The following is a 20,771-nucleotide window of genomic DNA, read 5'->3' on the forward strand; positions in this document are numbered from 1 at the left end:
AGGGGTATATAGGATGTCAACCAAAAGCTGACAAACATTTTAGAGACTTAACTCATCATTTTTAGGTACACTGGATCATTTTGTGTTGATGTTGTCTAGTGAGGAAAATAACATAAAGTGGGGCAATCTTGTCCCAAAGTGAAAATGTCTCAAGGCAGGGACGTCATATCCCGGGGATCTACTTTACTATAAAGGCTTTCTCTTCTGGGAGCCAAGCAAGCAAGAGCGCTCAGTTAATGTATGCATGAACTTTTGCAGCGGCTGCAGCTTTAATCTAGTCATTGGCGCACCCCCACCTTGCAAACGAGTCCTAATGAAAAATCTCATTTCATGCCTTGTACCAACCTGTTCCTTTCACACCTCTGCATTTTGATCACTTTCTTTCCACTTCTGTTCCTCCATTCGTCGTTCATTGATCCCCAGCATTGTTGACCAGCTCAGTGTGAATAATGCATTCTGTGTTCTGAGAGAGGCCAGACACGAATTAAGATGCTGGAAGGGAGGCGGGGGAGACGGGGGGGAAGTTGGGGTGGACGGTGATGTCGAGGTGCCTCTTTACGCCTTAGTTATTTCTTTCGTTGATCTGTTGCTCTTGGCACTTTATCCGTCAAGGAGTTCACACCCATGGGTTATGTGGCGCATGTATATTTAAGAGGACGTGTGCATTTGCACAAACACACGACACAAATGAAAGCGTCCTTTGTTGCGGTCTCTGGCCACTCAAGCCGAAAGGAATTGCTCATGGCCTCTTGTACTGCTTAATAGATACAATTACTGCACAGTTCTGCAGGAAAGCTCCATGGAGGTCACGGCAAAGATGCTGTCAGTGTATTCATGTAAGTGTTACAGTCTGCGTTCAAATTGTGGTTGTTAAGAATATTGATATAAAAGAATGTGACAAATGTCAAAAAAGGCTGGGCAGAGTCAACATTAACTCACCCACTATAACATACAGTGCCTAGCAAAAGTATTGGGTCTAGTATTGGGTCGTCGCCCTGTTGGTACGTAAACGTCTACTGCATTTTTAAGTCTCCTGCAGACTCCAACAGATTATTTGCCAGATTCGCCCTGTATTTGAGTCCTTCTATCCTCCAATGATCTTCCCAGTCCTAGATGAAGAAAAGCAACCCCAGTGTATGATGCTGCCACCACCGCGTTTGACATTGACGATGTGCAGTATTACTCATAAGCAATTATTAAAGGTTTGCCTTGACCACAAAAGGTTCAATTTTGGTCTTATTAGACCAGGGCACCTTGTTTCTTGTATCTTGTTCCACATGTTATTTGTGTATCTCATGTGGCTTCTTGGAATAAAAAAAGGCCTTTTTTTAGGCATTCTTTAAGAATTATCTAATTTCTTTCTACTTTTTCAAAAGGGGTTGATTTATTCAAAGTATGACTAATAGTAGTTTTATGGACAAATTGTCCCACTTCAGCTGTGTATGCTTGCAGGTCATCCAATGTGGTCATGGGTATCTTGGTTGTTTCTCTAATTATTTTTCTCCTTGTTTGGGCCGAAGGTTTAGAGGAACGGCCAGGTCTTGGAACGTTTTTTGCTTGCACAGTGCTCTAGGAGATGTGTAAATGTTTCCAAATATTCTTGTATTCCAATCCTGCTTTGAACTTATCCACATCTTTATGTTGGACGTGGTGTTGTCTTCGGTCTTCATAACGCTGTCTGTTCTCAAGTGAGTCTTTTCACAAACCTCTGAGCCCATCACAGAGCAGGTGCATTTAACATGAGACCTAAAGAGACTAAACATGCCAACCATTCAAAAGCGGAAGATTTTATCGCACACTTTACATCCATGCGTGAAATACAAACCATCTCAATAATATTAAATTAAAAAAAAAAAAACACGTTATGCTGTGTAAAAACAGAAAAGACTCATCTTTTACCAAAATGGAAATTATTGCGATTTTTGGGGCAATTTACTATCGCAAAAAGACTTAAAGCGCCCGTTCACTGGACTACTAGTCTTTTTTTTAACTATTCAAACTCAATCATTTCATATAATGTTTCTCATTTTACTCACTCATTCACTGCTAGCCCGAGACAGTATTTTTAATTTTTATATTTTCAAGATGGATTTAAGTACCGTATTTTCCGCACTATAGGGCGCACCTAAAAGCTTTCAATTTTTTTAAAAGCTGACCATGCGCTTATAAAACGGCGCGCCTTATATATGGATCAATATTGAGTCACAACAACTCGCCACTTCGGTAACCAGCCGCCGATTCAATTTTCCCTTATAGGAGAAGTAGTGTGCGGTGCAATTTAGGACATATACATACCGTTTCATTTGGATGCATACTAGTACAGTAACCCCAGCCTCTAATGTAGCGCCTTATATCCCAGTGCACCCTATAGTGCGGAAAATACAGTATACTTTATTGTTATATTACCAATTTATTGCATTTTAAGCAATGTATTTATCATACAAGTAGTTTTATTAACCCCTCCTTCAATTACAAAATTTACAAATTCTTATTCATTCACTGCTTTCCCTCACTGCAAGTTGAGTCTGATTTCATTATGGTTTTCTTTAAGCTGCATTTTTCACATTGTTCTGCCAGTAGAGCACATTGTCCTTCTGTGATTTATACAACACATGAGTTAAACCAAATTATATAGTATGAGTTCCAATGAGTAAAATAAAAATGGTTAGAGTGTGGTTTGTGTAAATATATTGTATAATTGTTGCACCCTTTTCTCAGTAAAACCTGACAAGGTATGATTATTGATAACTCGTCTTTCCACAAAAGAACAAGTTCGTACAAAAAGAAAAATCAGAATGCAATATATTCTCTGTATATCCTTGTGCTGGCTTTTCTGTTTTTTCTATCTTTATAATTTAAATTATTTCATTTTTCCTGGAAATGACCTCCAAACATTGCCTGACAGTTCAACAGAGTGCATTGACATCATTCCTATTCTGGTCTCAGATCCTAAGGGTTGTAGTCTAAAGAATTCTATAATATTTGCTGTGCTAGGCTCTGTATCCGTGTTTTGATCCTCAATAAATTTATTTCTGCCCCTCCGGCTTGACCACAATTGCTGAATTACAAATCCTCCTCTTTGTATGTGAAAATCTGGCGGGGAATGTCGGGCACCGATCGCCCAGCCAAGGCCGAAGCGAGAAACGCTTTTCCTGCCGCTCCAGTAAACACGGCTATGCTCTCACTTGCTTGACCTTGGAGAGATGAGCTTGCATAGAATTAGCTTTAGCATCTAGCCTTAGCAGAAGTGTGTTACTGGTATGAAACACATTGTCATGTAAAAAAAGTATTGTGGAAGAGTTGGAAGTGTCCTTTTACTAGGGCTGCGCGATTTTGAAAAAAACAAAAACAAAAACAACAGCAACAAAATTTTTCATACCTGTATGCTAAAAGAAAAGTGAATTTTCTATGCTAGTTTTTTTTGGGAGATAACTTAATCATAGTGACATGAAAACCTACCTCGAGATGACGTCATTACTGATTCAGAGTATGCGACTGTAACAATGTAATACCTACAGATCAACAAAAAAAACAGAATTGCAGTTGAATAAAGGTCTTAATTATCAATATACAAAAGTACAGCACAACAAAATTGGAGGGCTTTACCTTTTAGATAGATGGATAGATAGATACTTTATTCATCCCCGCAGGGGAATTCACACTGTTGAGCAGTGCACATTACTTACAGTTACTAGTTACTTCATTTATAAAGTAATTCTGTTTACTCCAGATTAACGACAATAAGTAGCACGTTACTCTGAAAGTATGTGGTTACAAATTACTTGTATTGAAGCCAAACCCCTAAAACTGCTTTAGAGTAGAGTAAGAAAGCGATATAGAGAGTGGCTGGCTATACGGTAGCATCGAATAACCGCAACTTCAGCCAGGTCACCGCCATGATTAAAATACAAGTTACGAATGTAGTGGTTTTCCACGAAATGTAGCTCCGGGTCTACCGTTTCATGGGTTATGGATCTGGTGGTGGTGAAATGCAGCCTCGGCAGGGGTGTTGTTAGCCTAGCAGTAGGCCAGATCTTTTTCTCCAGACAACACTTTAGACGATTCCTAGATCACTGTCGCGCACAGATTACTTTTCCTCGCCTTCATTGGCTAATGTTGTTAAAACTTGATGGCCGTTAAAACCAGCCAAACATGGAAAACATGAGACTCTAAATCTTAAAAAAAAACACAGTGTCTTGCGATTACACGATGTCAAAATGTCACAATATCGATCAGATTACGGTTATTCATGCAGCCCTTGTGTTTACACAATGTAACCTGGGTCCACATTTTGCAAATTTATGTTAAACTACAACTTTTTTGGGACAAAAATATTTTGGTTTTGTTTTCATCATATAACCACCCAATTTGGTCTCTGAGCCTCTTTAAAGGTTTTGTTCGTCGTTTGAGGTGTCCTTTACACAAGTTGAAAGGAGAACATTTTCTCTATTAAATAGTGTATGTGTTCTTTATTTTCCACTGCACTGATATGCTTTCATCTTACTTTTATTACAGCTGTTTTCGGCGGAACACATTAAGTAGAGGGCGGGGTGTTGTCACCTCATGCAAGCCCTATTTTAATTTTTTTTGTTGCTACAGTATTTGTTAGTGTGGGTAAGAAGAAGCCTGCTTAGGTACAGCTTTTATTCAAGCGCACCTACAAAATGCACGTAGTTGCACACGCAACATGAGAAGCTTTACACGAACTGCAATTCCTACTTTTTTTTTGTTCCATCTAACAACTTAGATCCTTTTTATTTTCACGATACGGTACTGAAGCACAAATATATAATAGCTCCATTAAAATGTGTTAACATTACCTGAGACAAAAATACTGTATTTTCGGGACCATAAAGCACTCCTCATTTTAGGGCACAGCTTCAAAAATATTCATTTAAAAAACATTTTTGGACAATATTGCGTATGGAATTAAAAAATATAGTAAAGGTAAGGTTTGCGAGAAAAAAACACATCAGAAAATTTAAAAATATATATATTTCATAGTAATATGCTTGTTATAGGCATGAACTCATTTACTGCTTTTGACGGGTTTAGATGTCGGTGGTAATGAATGAGACAAATGTTACTTTATTTTATTGTTTAATTTAAAAAAAATTGTGTCAGCAACCAACACATTGTGTTTTCGGTTACTTTTATTAATAAATCAAAATAATAGCAGGATAGCCAATATACCCAAGACTGCGTTTCTTTTTTACATGAACAAAACGTAAATGTATAACATTTATAGCAAGAAACTTTGAAATTGCCACTTGATGTGACTTTATGTTTTTTCAAAATCTAAGTGACTTATTATAGTTTTACTTTAAGGGCCTTTTTAAATGCATCAAAAAGGCCAACATTGGGACAAATTCAACCTGCGACCTCAACGTATTTAGTAAAAATGTTGCTATTCAGCTATTTGACCCCAGTAAGCTGCGGCCAGCATCCATGCTAAGTCCTGTTTTTATTCAAAGGCACATTTTTCAGCACGCTAATGAGCACAATGTGTTTTGAGCGGCACTTCCTAAGTGCACTCTGCCATTTGTTAGCGCATAGCACCCAGATATCTTGTTCACTTTTATCAGCAGAAACATCCGTCGCTTTCCCTGCTGTGTTGCTTTCCCTGCTGTGTTGCTTTCCCTGTTATGTATTTGACTATCACTCACTAGTCAATTCAGCAAACTTTTATATTCCTGTTAAGCAGTGCACATTACTGAAATACAGTAATTACTTACAGTTACTAGTTACTTCATTTATAAAGTAATTACGTTTACTCCAGATTAACGACAATAAGTAGCGCGTTACTCTGAAAGTATATAGTTACAAATGACTTGTATTGAAGCAAAACCCCGAAAGCTGCTTTAGAGTAGCCACATAATAGTCAAGTCAAGTCAAGTCATTTTTATTTGTATAGCCCTTAATCACAAAGAGTCTCAAAGGGCTTCACAGGATTACGCAGACTATTTTTTCAGACTATTATTACAACATCCACTGATCTGGAACCAACATGAGGGCAAGGAAAAACTCAAAAAACCTCAACATGAGGAAAATGAAGAAACCTTGAGAAGGGACCGCTCATGAGGTATCCCCCTTCCAGGATTACCAGACATAAAATAAATTGAAGAAAATGTGCAACACAAAGTGTGGCAGTGGTGAACCCTTCATATTTCTTGGGTTGTGCAATCTTGAGAGCTTGCAAATGAACACTTAGCCGAGACACCCCGTATCTATTTTGTACCTGGGCTTCAAACCACTCAAAGATTCCGTTCTCCATTTCTGGTTACTGTCCAATACTTTTTTCCAGGCATGGTGTTTCGCAAAACCAATTTTACAAATAAACAAAACAAAATTCAGCACACGTTTGCCCCATTGATTTCTTTTTTCCCCTGTATAAGCCATGGCCTCTGCCTTACGCCCTGCCTACCATTTGGTACTACTGACACACAACCAAATATGCACATATAAATTGACCCCCTGATTTTAGTATTTTATTTTATCGTTGTAAATACAAATAGTAAGCAATCAGAGGACTTTATAATTCATAATCTACTCTTAATAGGTAGTAGAGTAGCGCACCATGTTAGAAACATATTTAGGTTTGTAACGTGTTAGTCCCAAAACTACTATTGAGTAAGGAAGCCTAAGAGCGACATTAAAAATAAAAACTTTTTTTTTTAAACGGCTGAATATACAGACTATTATGTAATATGGCCGTTCATTCATGAATTCATATTAGTCATATTTAAGATATATTTTTTCATATAAAAAATATTATATATAAATGAAATATTTAATTATAATAACATGTTTAATTTATAGATTTGAAAGAATAGCAATTACATATTTCACAATATTAGCAAAACTGAAAACATCATTTTATCCAGCAATACGTTTTTATTTACATTTTAATTACACACAAACTACAACAAAATTGGAGGGCTTTTACTTTTAGTGCAAAAAAAGTGATTTAGAGAGTGACTGGCTAGTTGCTCGCTAGCATCCAGTGTCCTCTGGTTGAGCCAGGTCTCCACGATGAATACAATTCAATATTCCCAAATGTAGCAGTTTTCCACAAGTTATAGCTCCAGGTCATCTGTTTCCTGGGTAATGGATCTTGGTGAAGTATAGGCTGGCAGGGGTGGCTTACGAGAGTTGTTATGCTAGATGTAGCAGTAGGCCGGACCTGCAGCACTGATATTTCATTCCCTCCTGACGCTACCTTAGTTGATTCCCGAACCCGATATAAATCCACGGAGCACCCGCTGGTGATCACCATTTCTTTACGCTCTTCTGACTTTCCTCAGAGTCCGACTTAATTGATACATTTATTTTCTATGTAATGAGCTGCAAAAGCTATCTATCACTATCCTCGCAGTTTGTTTTGGTTTGGTGGTCACTTGTGTACCGGCCTGACTAACAGCATAAACCCGCCAATCACGGTGACACACACACAAAGTCGCGCCCATCCAAAACACACATAAAACTAGCCCGCATGATGGCATTTATTGTGTGCTGTCTTTCAGATATGTTGATATCAATGACAATAAAGACAATTGAATTAAAAATCAGCAAAGCAGTGAACCAGCGATAACTGAAACGTGAAGTAGTAAGGGGTCTCTGTATTTTTATTGTGGTACCCTTGGCCTTTCTAGTTTCGTGATTTTTTTTTGTATCTTTATTTGGAATTTTTCTTCCCTTACATCCGGAACATGGCTGACAATTTGACTGGCTGAAAAATGTACCATCAGACAAGCGGCGATCCTTTAACTTAGTTGTCCTAGCAAGAACACAGTGATAGGCCATTACACCATTATGGACTTGATACCCTGCCACTTAAGGAGTCATTACACGGCAGGGAAAGCAGGAATACGAGGATACTCGTGCCCGCCAATCCTAAACAAGCAACCGGGAGAGGCAACAGCCTTCTCCACTTTGAGTGGCCATTCAGACAATCTGGAGGGTGCCGTTATTCTCTCTGAGCGCCGTATTCACTCGCCGTTACGGCTCTCTTGTCTCCTCGTGAAAAATGACTTGGGCTTAACTCCAATGACTCGCACTACCTCTCACTATTTTTGCTTTATCGTTTTTCTCCATGTCTCTGCAGGACTTGGATGTCCAGCTGCCAGTGAGATGTGATTCCTTGGGCGCTAATATCACTTTGACAAAGCAAAGTGCGCTATAGAAGGTAAGAATGGGACATTGTGTTTAAGGGAACCACATCTTCTCTAGGGAATTGGATGGAAAGTCATTTTATTGACCAAGCATTGTTTCTTTCGGCAGATGATTACCATTAATTCTGGACTTAAGAGTGCACCTGATTATGAGCTGCACCTAGTAAATTATTTAGGGAAAAAACATTTTATACATACATAACCCGCACCTGACCATAAGCCGCTTGTGCCCACAAGAAAAAATTAGCTATTTACAAAGAAAGACGGTACACAGAAATTTTTTATAATATTCGGTAGCTTAGAACCCCTTAACAATCTGACGGCCGGCGGTGGGCCGCTGGACTTTTAATAAACAAATACGTGTCTGTACGATTTCACCAGACACCGTAAAATTATCATGCCATATATCACTGGAAAGCTTAAGCTCTAAAATCTCTCCCATGATGAGGGTCTTTTTATGCTAGTTTTATTCTTGCACAAAGCGCAAAATCACATCCGATTTACGTCGCGGTGTATAGTCCGGAATTCACGGTACATGAACTGTAAATAATGACTTAAGACGAGCTGAAATAAGGATAAAGGTTTTTCCTTCGGCCATTTTTGTCAACCTGGGGGCGGGGGGCGGCAACTAGCCACTCTAGAGCCTTAAGCGGCTGTTTAGCGCTCTATCGATGCTCCCTGGCACTTTTTCAAAAATGTTTAATAATGGAAAATGTTGTACGAGGAAAAACATTACACAAACATTCTTCACGTTTTTCCTTCCTTATAATGCTTATTTAATGATGGTGTCCCTAATTTCAAAAATATTCTACTTATTGACGCTATCATCTGGCTGAAATCATCATTGCAGGCTCTGTCAAGCTTCCTGTCTGTGCTTGGATAAACTCTTCTTTTGTCATCTTTTTGTGAGTTTGGGTTGTTATTTGGACTGCTTTTGAAACAGTCCTTTTCTTAATTTGAACATTTTCATCCTCGGAAAAATGGAAACAACCAGTACGCAACTGAAATTACTCTCCAATTAACCTGCTCCCCTGCCCTCCTTTCATCCTGCCTAAGGGCCCGGTCACACAGCCTTTCACAGGCGTATCGAGGCTGAATCACGGCCAGAAATTTCTGCCTGTGAAGCAGACGCTGTTGGACGCTTTGAGATCGGCATACAGACGAGATACAGCCGTGCTTTACACGCGGTCAGAAATTCACACGCGGTTGGCCGCGCGAAAAAGTTTTGCGCTGCTCAAAACTTTAGACCACGTGTAACCGCGGGCGGCACACGTGGTACACACGAGGTAATGACGCGGTACAGACACGGAACGACGTGCTACTGCCGCGGCCAGGGCGTGGTTACACGCGGGTAGGACGCGAAGCTTTAGCGGGTAGTCGTGGGTGGAGCACGGTCATAGCACGTTTGTTCTGCGCCTGTATCGCGGTGTTATCACGTGAATTAGCGTGTGTAACACGTGTGACGGTCAAACGCCTTTCTCCGCGTATATACAGCGCGATTTGCCGAGCACACGTCAGTTGTGCTCGAGACGTCAAGGGGTGAACATGGATCCCCGTCACCGTAGTGACCTCGTCTTAATCAATTTCTTGACATTTCTTTTCATTTCATAACAAGATAATAAAATAAAATGAAAAACTATTACAATAATGACATATTGGCTTCTTCGGTGCCATAGCTTGAAATCTTGATCTTCACTGGACTGTGTCTTGAGCGGTTATGATTTCTACAGCCCGGCTCAGCAGCTTTTATACCCGTGGTCCACACACGGAAATGACGCGATGAGGAAGCGGAACAGTCGCCGGCGTCTGTTTTGCGGGCATACCACCGCTGAACAGCGGGTTGGCCAATTTTGCGCATTTTCCATCGCGGGCAACCACTGGCAAAAAAAAAAATCGCAAAATTTTACCCGCGATACAGACGCAAACGGCTGTGTGACCGGGCCCCAATATAGACGGATAGGCCGATAGGAACAGTGAAACAAATGTTTAAAGTCTCTTTGAACTCAGTTTCGCATTGATAACACATAGAAAATATGTTTAATTTTAAACTTCTCAAGGACAATTCAAAATATGCGCCCCACCTTTAACGTTTTTTTTTAAGTTTCAAACATATGTTTTTGTTTATTTGTTTTGGTCCTATGTCGCTCTTTCAACATTTTGCGTTGTCAACCTGTGAGCTATGCTAATGTCGTGTACCGTTAAAGGGACACTATGCATGATAAATCCATCTAGGGTCGCTGCATTGTGCATTGGAACCAAAAAAGAGTGCTTAAAGAGCGCAAGGAATAATACAAACAATGGAATATGACAAGTGAAAATGTCATTCAGTCTTCAGTTTAGATTGTATTAGAATAGAATACTTATAACAATAATAAACTACAAAATAAAAAAATGATTTTAAAACCAAACCTTTGAAGACACAATGTGCCTATCTCAAGTTGACAAAGTCGACAAAAAACTGGGTAAATTCTTGAAAGTGAATAACTTTCAAGATTCACAGTTGCTAATGATAAATATCAATATTATTTTGAAATGTTAATTTTGTTGGATTTTACAATTTATAGTTAACATTTTTGGGTTTGGTAGCCACTTGTGCACCAATGCTGGTTCTGCTAGCATTGTTTTTACTCTATTTTTGTTGTTTGGTACGCTATAGGGCACCTCTAATCAAAAGGGACTGTGTGTATTATTTGCCCACTAGATGTTGCTGAATTGTGCAGTGCAACCGAAAAGGAGTGCTTAAAGAGCACAAGGAAGAATACAAACTACAAAGACTCAACATGACAAAAAATAAGACTTTTTCGTCTCTCTTCCTCTCTTTCTCTCTCTCCCTTCTTTTTTTCCCCAGGCTTTCGAGAGGGTTTTTTTTTTGTTTCCGGGTACCTGTAGCAGCAAAAAGGTGGACAATTATGTCAGCTTCCTGTAGGCTCCTGTTATATACCATGAATTCCAGACTAAGTTGCGACTTCTGTCACAAGCTTTCAACCCTGCAGCTTATATAACAATGCGGCTAATTTATGCATTTTTTTCTAATGGCCACCAGGGGCGCCTAATCAGTAAAGGTAAGAGTGACACAGGTGGAATATATGTATCAAGGAAGATACAAGTTTATTGTACCGCCGAGCTTTGTGCATTAATAAAACTAGCATCAACAGACCCTCATCATTGAGGAGGTGTCATTAGAAAGGAGAGAGCTGACTACTATTTTGGAAAAATTTTACGAGTCTGTTTATTTTCAAACAGAAATAATGTGGCAAAACGGATGGATTACAAGAAGCAACGTACAACGAAGCTAAAATGTTTAACGCGGACTTCTATTTATCTGTCGGCATTATCGTGTGTTTGCGAGTAAATATTTTACACGGTTGGATTCTATAGATAATCCTTGATGTAACAAAACCATTTTTGCGGACATACTAAGAGGTAGAAGACGTTATGGTGAGTTAGATAGATAGATAGATAGATAGATAGATAGATAGATAGATAGATAGATAGATAGATAGATAGATAGATAGATAGATAGATAGATAGATAGATAGATAGATAGATAGATAGATAGATAGATAGATAGATAGATAGATAGATAGATAGATAGATAGATAGATAGATAGACATTTCCAGCAGCATCCCTGAGCTGAGAACAATACAATAATAAAGCAAAAAGAATACAATATACAAATACCCAGTGTGACGTGCAAATGCCCACTGTAGCGTGTTATATAGAATAACTAAATAGTGCTACACAGAATACATATTGCAATAAGATTCGGTTATATGCAATGTAGGTGGTGTGGTTCACTGTGGGCTTTTACTCTGCCGGGTAGAGTTAAAGAGCCTCATGGCATGAGGAAGAAAAGATCTCTTCAGTCTGTCCGTAGTACAAGACAGTGACAGCAGTCTGTCGCTGAAACTGCTCTTCTGTCTGGAGATAATGCTGTGTAGTGGATGCGATGGATTGTCCATGATTGACCGCAGCTTTTCCAGTGCCCGTCTCTCAGCTACTGTTGTTAGGCTGTCCAGCTCTTTGCCCACAACAGAGCTCGCTTTCCTAGCCGGTTTATTGAGACGAGAGGCATCCTTCTTCTTGACGCTGCCTCCCCAACACGCTGTCGCATAGAAGAGGGCGCTTGCCACAACTGTCTCATAGAATATTTTCAGGAGCTTTTTGCAGATTTTGGAGGAGGCCAGCCTTCTGAGGAAGTAAAGTCGGCTTTGGCCTTTCCTACATAGAGCTTCTGTGTTGGCAGTCCAGTCCAGTTTGTTGTCCTGCTGCACACCCAGGTATTTGTAGGTCTGGACAAATTCTACACATTCTCCTTTGATGGTTACAGGAACCGGGTGAGTTCTGGTTCTCCTGAAGTCCACCACCATCTCCCTGGTCTTGGTGGTGTTCAGGTGCAGGTGGTTTGCGTCGCTCCATCGGACAAAGTCCTGAATCAATTTCCTGTACTCCTCATCCTGCCCATTTCTGATACATCCCACGATCGCAGTGTCGTCGGCAAACTTTTGCACATGGCAGGACTCAGAGTTGTACTTAAAGTCCGATGTATATAGAGTGAATAGGAACGGAGAGAGCACGGTCCCCTGCGGAGATCCTGTGCTGCTAACCACAGTGTACCACACGATGTACAGCCCCCCTGTTTCACATACTGGGGTCTGTCTGTCAGGTAGTCAGTAATCCATTCTACAAGGTGTGAGCTAACTCCCATCTCTGTCAGTTTCCTACACAGTAGCAGAGGCTGTATGGTATTGAAGGCACAGGAGAAGTCCAAAAATGTAATCCTCACAGCCCCCTTAGCCCTATCCAGGTGAGAGAGGGATCGGTGTAACATGTATACTATAGCATCCTCCACTCCCACCTTCTCCTGGTAAGCAAATTGCAGTGGGTCGATGGCGTGACGGACCTGTAGCCTCAGGTGGTGCAGCAGCAACCGCTCCATGGTTTTCATCACATGTGATGTCAGGGCGACCGGCCTGAAGTCGTTGAATTCCTCAGGTCTTGATTTCTTTGGGACTGGGATGATGCAGGATGTTTTCCACAGCTGAGAGGGTCTCCCAGCTCAGACGCACAGGCTTTCAGCAGTCGGGGGGATACTCCATCTGGACCAGCTGCCTTGCTGGTTTGCAGCCTTCTCAGCTCTCCACACACCTGGGGTGCATTTATTTTTAGTGGGGGGATGTCTTCCCTGCTAGTGTCCAGAGGGGGAGAGGGAAGGACAGCTGCAGTACTCAGGGGTGAGGATGAGGCGGAGTGGTCAAACCTGTTGAAAAAGTTGTTCAACTGGTTGACTCGCCCCACATCTACATCCACAGCCACACCCTGCTTGGTGCTGCAGCCAGTAATTGTTTTCATCCCTTCCCACACCTCCTTCATGTTGTTGTTCTGCAGCTTTTTCTCCAACTTCCTCCTGTACTGCTCCTTCCCTTTCCGGAGCTGGACTTTGAGCTCTTTCTGTACTCGTTTTAGCTCCTGCTGATCACCATTTTTAAAGGCCCTCTTCTTTTGGTTCAGAAGGCACTTGATGTCGCTCGTGATCCAGGGCTTGTTGTTGGCATAGCAGCGTACAGTCTTTATAGGAACAACATTGTCCATGCAGAAGTTAATGTAGTCAGTAGTGCAGTTTGCCATCTCCTCAATAATAATAATAATAATAATAATTTCCTTGTATTGTCATTCTGTGTAACAATGTACACAGAACGAAATGTCGATTGAATGTCCCCACTGCTGGACCCTAGCAGGACATCCCAGTCCGTACATCCAAAGCAGTCTCTCAGAGCCTGCTCTGCCTTTGTGGACCATTTTCTAAAAGAGTGTGTGGTTGTTGGTAGCCTCCTCACTTTTTGTTTGTACTGTGGTTTAAGCAGAATGATGTTGTGGTCTCCTTTTCCAAGGGCAGGCAGTGGTTTTGCACTGTATGCATTTTTGATGTTTGCATACAGAAGGTCAATAGTCCTATTTCCCCTGGTCTTGCAGTCCACATACTTGACGAAAGAGGGCAGTGTCTTATCAAGAGTCACGTGGTTGAAGTCCCCAGAGATTAACATTGCAGCCTCCGGGTGTTGTGTTTGTAGCTTTGCCACCGCGGAGTGGATGACGTCACACGCTACTTCCGCATCAGCGCGCGGTGGGATGTAAACAATGACAGCAATGGCGTGTCCGAACTTATCTGGGCATGTAATAGGGACGCAGACTTACGGCCAAAAGTTCGACATCACGGCAGCAGATAGAAAGCTTTGTTTTTACATGCCCGGGGTTACACCACCTCGTGTTCACGTAGATAGCCAGTCCCCCTCCTTTGCGCTTCCCACTGACTTTTGTGCCTCTGTCAGCCCGAACAGCGCAGAAGCCGGTTAGCGCGGTGTTAGCGTCCGGGATGCCAGACGTGAGCCACGTTTCCGTAAAGCAAAGCAAGCTGTATGCTTTGATGTCTTTCACAAGCTCAGCCAGTTCGTCGATCTTATTTGGTAGGGAGTTGACATTCCCTATGATTATGGACGGTACCGTGGGCTTATATCGCCACTTTGCCGCTAGCCGCTTAGCCTTTACCTTAGCACAGGCTCTGCACCCCTGGTAGGGTCGCCTCACCTCGTTAGGTAAAAGGGGGACCGCGCCGGCTCGAGAATTCTTCAGGTCGAGGAGTTGATTTCTTAAATATACGCATTTTTGCGCGTTAAAACCCATATCCATAGGATTGAAAGTAATCCAAAGTGCTACAAGTGTTGCAAGGCAGCCACTGAAAAAGTAAGCAAAAAAACCCAAAAAACAATAAATCACAAAAGTAGCGAAAATAACACGGGAGCTGCTGGAGTGGCTGCCATTCGCGACGGCGCCGGAAGTAGTTACGCGGGCTTTATAGTTTTCTGGTCTCTTGTTTCAGACTGATTGGGATGTTTCTGTGATGGGTGTATTTTAAAATGGTCACATCTTGAATCCCAAGAGTTTAAGCTTCCCAATGATATGTGGCATGACATATTTCAGTGACTATTGACATCGTACAAACACGTATTTGTTTATCGAAAAACCAGTGTCCCGCAAGCGGGCTGCCATGACTTTAAGGGGTTTAAATACCGTATATTATTAAAACTCTTTCTGTGTAATCTCTTTCTTTGTATATAGCTCATGTTTCAATGTGGGCACAATTTAGTCTGGTGCGAGTTATAAAAGTACAAAATGTTTCTTATTAAAATCAATATCCTATTTTATTTATTTTATTATTATTTATTTTCAATGAATTAAGAATTTTTTTCAATACTATGGGTCGATAAACAATATACATTTACCCTTTAATGTCAATTACTATCCTAGCATTTATTATCCATGTCAAGTGGCACTTAGCCATTATCACTAGTCACTAAAATGTGTCTCCCTCTCATAGTTACTTAAGAGTGTAGCGTATCACTTTAAACATGTCTGTCCTAAATAATGCTTGCAAGCCAAGTGTTTTTGTAAACATGTCACAATATTCTGCACTGAATGTGTGCACAGCTATGCCCCCTAGTGCTCTGCCAATCAAATCAGAGTGCTTTGTTGGCGTTTTCTGGTGTTTATAGTTTGTGTTGTGTGTTTTTATCACAAAGTATCTCAACAGTGAACATGCATTGTTTAATAAGCCTCTATATTAAGGATACCAGTGTAATAGTTCAATATGAAAACACAAGGCGTTCCTCTCATTTAAGAAACAAAAGGGTCACTCATTTACCACACAGATACTCCTCAGATGTGTTTGCCTTTCATTTTTAAAGGGATAAAAGGGCAAAAGTTGAAAAAGCACACAAATACAATGCATCCTTGGTATCAAGTAGTCCTCCATGCAGATCTTAATTGAATCTGCAAATGAGTCTTCCAAAGTGCTCAACTGGAGGTTTCTTTACTTTGCGTAATTTGTCGTTTGAAAAGCATCCAAAATCCCATTCGCTGCGACAGCAGTCATCGTTTTCAACTCCACCGAGATGATGAGTCACAGCAGCTTCCTATACTCTCAAAAACAGCCGGGGGCTCAGTCATGAGAATATTCCCACGCACCTGGCGCACTTTTTTCCCCTTTTAAAAAAAAAAAAAAAAAGATACTGTATGTAGCATGATGATGATATTTTTTTAAGGACATAGATTTGACCCGCTGTTTTCTCCGGGGATTTCCGGGCTCCATCTGTGCCAGAAAATGTACTAATTGGCCCGACAAATGCGCCCTCTCAGACTCATAATGCAATCAGATGTGACAGTGCAATGTGAGGGTACACAAAGTTGCGTGCGATTTATTATTACGTTTTGGGTTCCTTTGGAAGCTAAATATCGTGAGCCTAACGACCAAACAACACCGAACCTGCGCCTTGTAGAGCTCAGGCGATCGGGCAATAAATGTTCATTAGTTGTCAACTTTTGTGTGTGTCCAATACAACTGTAATTTCTAGACTAAGCACACTAAAAACCCCAAATTGGCCAGACATCTAAAAGCCTTATAACCCAGTGCACCTTATATACTGGAAACTGCGTGGGCAAAATTGGAATTGAGGTTTTACATGACCCAAGTGGAAACATATGCTTGCATGGAGAGGGATGGGCCCCACCAGGATGTACCTGCCCAAGAAACACTGCAGGAAATGGGCCACCTGTGATTCTAGTGGTAAAGGGATCCAACTAACCAACCAACAAACCATCCAACCAACCATGGTATTTTTGCAAAGATTGACCAATCAATAAACATCGGGGTCCGAAATTGCTAAACGTTGTATGCAATGGGAATCAAACCTAGTCGCAGCGTTTAGAGCGCTGAAAAATAAACATTAGACCTGGGGTCTCTAACGTAGTGCCCGCAGGCAACAGGGTGCCCCCTAAGGACACCTGTTTTAAAATAAATGAATGTCATCCTGAAAGCTACAAAAGCAAAAAAAATCATGAAAGTGAAATAATTCTCTGGTGATCTGATGATGAATCGGACTTTGCTTTTATTTATATCTTTCAGAGCGACTTTCTGTTTCCTCCATTCTCTAACATTAAAAACTAGTGTGATAATAAGATAAAATTAAATGACCTTCATATGGCATATATATATCTGATAAGTAAGTGTCAGACTCTCACAACCTTGACCGTGGCTCGACTATTATTGCATGTAATGGTTTGGGATTTTGGTCACCTGTGTTTTGCGAATGATAAACCATTGTACAAATACAGTATTATACCATAAAATCTTGTGCAAAAATGCGCATACATAAATACTGTATGTATTTCCATTCTTCCTCACTGTATTCTGTGCTATATCAGGCGCACTGGGTTATACGGCGCACTTTAAAACTTAGGGGATCATTTATCTATTTTTTTCTTTTTTTGGGGTATTGTTACAGCCCCAAGACAACTCATGCCAAAACATATAGTCTGGAAAATACAGTAGTAATTTTGACATTTTAACTCATTTAGAAATGACAGAGCACTCTTGTCACCCTTGCATTTGAGGATGTCTGATACCACTCTATTGCCTTACCAATACCAGTAGACAACTTTATATAATACCACAGGTAATTTTGCTACAGAATATTTTTCTTATCAAAAAATGACTGATTATTCTCAATAACACGTAATTCCTTACAATGTATGTTCAAAGTGTTTTGTGAGTCTAATAGAACCCGTATTTAAAAATGGCAAATAATTAATTAACTCTGTTTGTTTCCTTGAAATTATAATGGAAATAATTGCGTTTGATACCACTCTATTGTCAAAACAATGGGAGGGTACACAAAGTTGTGTCCAGTATAAATGTACATTTAGGGTTCCTTTGGAAGTGATGGCTGCCCTGGCCTCATCTTTCGCTAAATATAGTAAGCCTAATGACCAAACAAGACCGAAACTGCGAGCCTTGGGGCATAGGCGGCCGGGCAATAAATGTCCGTTAGTTGTTAACTTTTCCGAAGTAATTCGGCCTGCACATGATAATTGCAGACAGAAGTTGGGGGGTGCCTGTTTGCAGACATTGTTGTTCAGAAAAACATAACTATATATATATATATATATATATATATATATATATATATATATATATATATATATATATATATATATATATATATATATATATATATATATATATATATATATATATGTGTGTGTGTGTGTGTACAGTGAGGAAGATAAGTATTTGAACACCCTGCTATCTTGCTATTTCTCCCACTTAGAAATCATGGAAGGGTCTGAAATTTTCATTGTAGCTGCATGTCCACTGTGAGAGAAATAAATTAAAAAGAAAAACCCAGAAATCACAATGAATGATTTTTAACAATTTATTTGTGTGATAGAACTGCTAATAAGTATTTGAACATCGGAGAAAATAAATGTTAATATAGCCTTTGTTTGCTATTACAGAGGTCAAACGTTTCCTATAGTCTTTCACCAGGTTTTCACACACTGCAGGAGGAATCTTGGACCACTCCTCCACACAAATCTTCTCTACATCAGTCAGATTTCTGGGCTGTCGCTGAGAAACACGGAGTTTGAGCTCCCAAAGATTTTTGATTGGGTTCAGGTCTGGAGACTGGCTGGGCCATGCTAGAACTTTGAAATGCTTCTCATGCAGCCCCTCCTTTGTTTTCCTGGCTTTGTGCTTCGGGTCGTTGTCGTGTTGGAAGACCCAGCCACGACCCATCTTCAATGCTTTGATTGAGGGAAGGAGGTTGTTTCCCAAAATCTTACAACACGGCCCGAGTTATCCTCTCTTAAATGCAGTGCACTTGTCCTGTCCCATGTGCAGAAAAACACCCCCAAAGGATGATGCTACCACCCCCATTCTTCACTGTAGGGATGGTGTTCTTCTGATTGTACTCTTCATTCTTCTTCCTCCAAACAAGCTTAGTGAAATTATGACCAAAAAATTCTATTTTGGTCTAATCTGACCACAAAACTTTATCCCATGACTCTTCCGTATCATCAATATATATAAAATATACATATGTGTATATATATAAAATATACATATGTGTATATACTGAGGTTTTACGTCCTGCCAACGTGGAAATGTAAATGCAATACATTGATATAATAATACATTTGGTGTACGTTTTTAAAAGGCTCACGGCACTGAAAGTGTTCATTTCTGTTGTTGTTTTTTTCATTGACTATATGCAGTTCCCCATACAAAGTTTTCTTTAGTTATCGCCGTCTTTGAAACCTCAAGAGCGCAAAAGTGGGCCTTCATCTGTCCATGATGCCACTCAGTGCAACTTATTTACAGCACATTTACAAGCTGAGCGAGGCCTGTAAAATGTCGGATTTACGGGCGTCTTTTTAATTAGAAGAAATGTCTTCTACAGTCGGCCTGATGAATCGTACGCTCAACTTATTGACGGGGGAGGAGGAGAATGCTGTTCCTTGCTTTCAGCTGACAGCCCTTACATCCTTATCAAAGTTTTTTTTAATTTTCAAGCAATTTATAAGTACAGTATTCTCTCAAATTCTTCGCTGAATCCATTCCACAATCACCTGTATTACAGAAATGTCCGTGTAGTAGGAACTATTTTCATACATATAATTTTACACATATACATATGTATTTTAGGAAAAAAAAACAAATCTTTTCGCTTGTAGGCAAAACTTTGTAATTGCAGTTTCCTTTATCTAGGATATTTTCATGCTGCAGAGCACCGTGGATTTGTTGAACAAAGACCACTGTACTACTACTCTACTAGCCTCTGACTGTATAAAACAACCTTTTTTTTTTCTCGAACCAAAATTTTTTTAAAAACACATGCATATTTTAAAGATGGGGTTTATAGTTTGAGGTGTGCTTAAAAAGTTCAAGGGTAAATATTTTCTCTATTAAGGCGAAACAAACCCCCAAAGAGTTTGGGACTTTTTTATTAATTTTTTTGAACAACAGTCTATATCTAGTAGATGCAACAGTTCTATTCATCTTTGAAGGGTGTACGTCCATTCTTCTGGTAGGCCATGCACATGTACAACTTGTAAACCGGCGGGTAGCTGCAATAGAGCCCACTTTTGGAGTGGGAGCTAGGGTTATGGCGGTGGCTCTATGGCGACAGTGCTTCTCTTTTAGTTGTTCCAGTGGCTTTATATAGCTTTTTCAAATATATTTGAAAGTGGGAAAGAAACTGGGAAGGAAAAGTAATGTATGTGTAGTTTTGATTTGTTTTCCGTAGAATCAATATGTCAAAAAAACTGTTTTCCAATCCTGTAAACATGTTTAAAAAAATTATTAGTTACAAAAATCCTGACATTTTTTCTCAAGCAAATCGCTGACTTAATGGACTTCCTGTTCTTCGTGTCACCCTAATGTTTCCCTTCCTGCTTCTCACATGAGTCGAAATCCTTCTTTTGAAATCCAATTCGGTGATCTAAATGTTTCGTTTTGCTGAGACAATGTAGCCAAGAAAGAACAACAGGAAAGGGGACGTATCAGTCATCGCGTTGGGACGTAAGGCGGCCATGTGCTTCCTGTTAGTTGTGCATAATTAGCAAATAAAGCACTTCATCTGATACGTTAAACACTTTCAAACGCAGCCCGCATCATTTGACACATATTTTAGTAAGATAGCATGTTGTAATGGAGAATAAAGAGTAGTATTAAGATAATCCTACCTTTGTGGGAAAGATACACA

General features: G+C 40.1%; 1 protein-coding gene across 9 annotated transcripts in view; it reads left to right on the forward strand.

Annotated features, from left to right (window-relative positions):
• The window catches only part of adgrl3.1 (adhesion G protein-coupled receptor L3.1), a 385,181-nt gene that overhangs the window by 44,972 nt on the left and 319,438 nt on the right, over window positions 1-20,771 (forward strand). For all 9 annotated transcript variants that reach the window (XM_088342694.1, XM_088342696.1, XM_088342697.1 and 6 more), the window contains exon 2: window positions 8,105-8,185. The gene's annotated coding sequence lies outside the window, so the exon portion shown is untranslated. The remainder of the gene's footprint in view (window positions 1-8,104; window positions 8,186-20,771) is intronic.

Source organism: Urocampus carinirostris, chromosome 8, assembly GCF_059441175.1.
Source record: "Urocampus carinirostris isolate Australia breed hairy pipefish chromosome 8, RoL_Ucar_1.0, whole genome shotgun sequence".
Taxonomy (NCBI): domain Eukaryota; kingdom Metazoa; phylum Chordata; class Actinopteri; order Syngnathiformes; family Syngnathidae; genus Urocampus; species Urocampus carinirostris.